Source organism: Penaeus vannamei, chromosome 39, assembly GCF_042767895.1.
Source record: "Penaeus vannamei isolate JL-2024 chromosome 39, ASM4276789v1, whole genome shotgun sequence".
In the NCBI taxonomy this organism is placed as follows: Eukaryota; Metazoa; Arthropoda; class Malacostraca; order Decapoda; family Penaeidae; genus Penaeus; species Penaeus vannamei.
The window spans coordinates 11,852,707-11,855,206 of NC_091587.1; positions in this window are offsets into that span (position 1 = coordinate 11,852,707).

The following is a 2,500-nucleotide window of genomic DNA, read 5'->3' on the forward strand; positions in this document are numbered from 1 at the left end:
TTCCTGTTTCAGGAGTGAGGCAAGAGCTGTATCATCCTTGCACCAACACTTTTCAACACTTCGCATGGACTGGATACTGGGCACAGCTTTCACTGTTCAATGCCATTTAGTTGTAGTGTAGCATGGACCTTTACTACTACTATTCAATTGTATACTATTACCATGCCTTACTGGTGCAGGAAGTTTAGTACTGGCTCACTGCCACCACCTGTTTAATACATACGGGAACGGGGTGTTAATTGGGAGAAGGCAAGTGGTATGAGAGACATGTAAGGAAAGGAGGAAAAGACTGTGAATGAATGTTGCTGATGTATGTAGTATACAGTGTATGAACCAGCAAGACAAGTTGCAAATCGTAACCAGAGTGGGGGAGGACGAGCGCGGGAATATCACCTCGTGTAAAGGATTTCGGACATGGCTATCTTTTTAGTACAGATACTCTCTCCTAAGTAAATCAGCAAGTAACTTAATATTAATATTCTCTTCTAGGTAAATCAGCAAGCAACTAATATTCTCTTTTCAAGTGAATCAACTTTAAATTGATATATTTGCTCTTCCAGGCACATCAACTTTAAAAACTTGCGTTTAAAAAAGAAAATCACGGATGATTTAGATTACTTCATTATAAGCTATAAATAAAAGGAAACACCATAAAACAGTACACAAAAAACTGAAGGGACGGAGGGTCCATTTAAAAAGAACTTTAAAACTTAAAAACATTTCAAAGAACTTGAAAAGTAAAAAAAATAAATAAATAAAAATAAAGTCCGCTCACTCACACGACGTCAAAATAAAAATCACTTAAAAGAGTGATAAAAGAGAGCACCATTCAGCTCTTTGGTTCATAACTCAAATGTATAAAGCCTTCTAGATTAATACTTTGCCACTTAAAAAACCATTTCTCATGCGACCACTTTACCTTACGTGCCTGCAGAATCATCTCACCATCAGGCTGAATAGAAAATCTACGAAAAAAAAAAGAAAGCTGCTTTTCAAATACATGTATAACTTAATATAATAAGCCTTTAAAAAAATAGAAAAATTACTTAAAATGAAAATGACTTGATTTTTAGAAAATACTAACTGCAAAAGAAAAAACTTCAGCCTTAACATAGCTAACAATTACGTTTTTCATTCCTTTTCAAGTTCCCATCTATTTTTCTGAGAAAGAGTGGCGGGAGTTTAGTGCAAAACGAGTTAACATCCCTCGTATTTTTGTAAAAAAAAAAAAAAAAAATATATAATATATATATATATATATATATATATATATATATATATATATATATATATATATATATATATATATATATATATTAAAAGAAATAATAAAAATATATACGGGCACGTGTACGCCTCCCGGTTATGGTACGTAGGTGCTTCTTCTTCTAAGAGGAAACTGGTTGGTCTCTCCAAGCGGTGTCTCTTGTATCCGCAGCTTCGTTCATAGTCTATGTAATGGCCAACCTTTTGAGTAACGATAACGTAAATAAAATCGAGCGTGCCAATTCCCGTAGAGTTTCTTCTTTGCGTGACACCGTGTTTTTCTACAGATACCAGAAGCTGCCAAAGGGACAGACGCTAATTAAAATAACTGAATATTGCATATTTCTAGTCCAACTACAGAGCAACTTGGAGCAATATCAAGGGCTACAGACCTTGACTTTGCCGATGATGTTGCTAATTCTATCTGAGTCTTTGGACACCTTTAGTGATGGCTCTGGATGTGTGTGTATTATATATCTGTAAGTAAATAGCATGTACATATATATATATATATATATATATATATATATATATATATATATATATATATATATATATATGTGTGTGTGTGTGTGTGTGTGTGTGTGTGTGTGTGTGTGTGTGTGTGTGTGTGCCATGGCTGTGTGTGTGCGTGTATGTATATACATATGTTCATCTGTATATACATTTCTTCCTCTCTCTCTCTCTCCATAACTCTCTCTTCTTCTTCTCTTTTATCTCTCCCTATCTCTAACTCTCTTCTCCCTCCCCCCCTTTCTCTTTCTCTCTCTATCACACACACACACACACACACACACACACACACACACACACACACACACACACACACACACACACACACACACACACACACACACACACACACATACACACACGCACAAACACTCACTCACTCACACAATGAAAGAGTGATATAAAATATACAAGTTCATAATTAATCAAGTAGCAAAGAGGCAACTGATCGTCTAATATAAGCCTATAGTAAATATATATATATATACATATATGTATATATATATATATATATATATAGATATATATATATATAAATATATATATATATATATATATATATATATAGATATAGATATAGATATATATATATAGATATAGATATATATATAGATATATATATATATATATATATATATATATATATATATATATGTGTGTGTGTGTGTGTGTGTGTGTGTGTGTGTGTGTGTGTGTGTGTGTATGTATGTATATATGTATA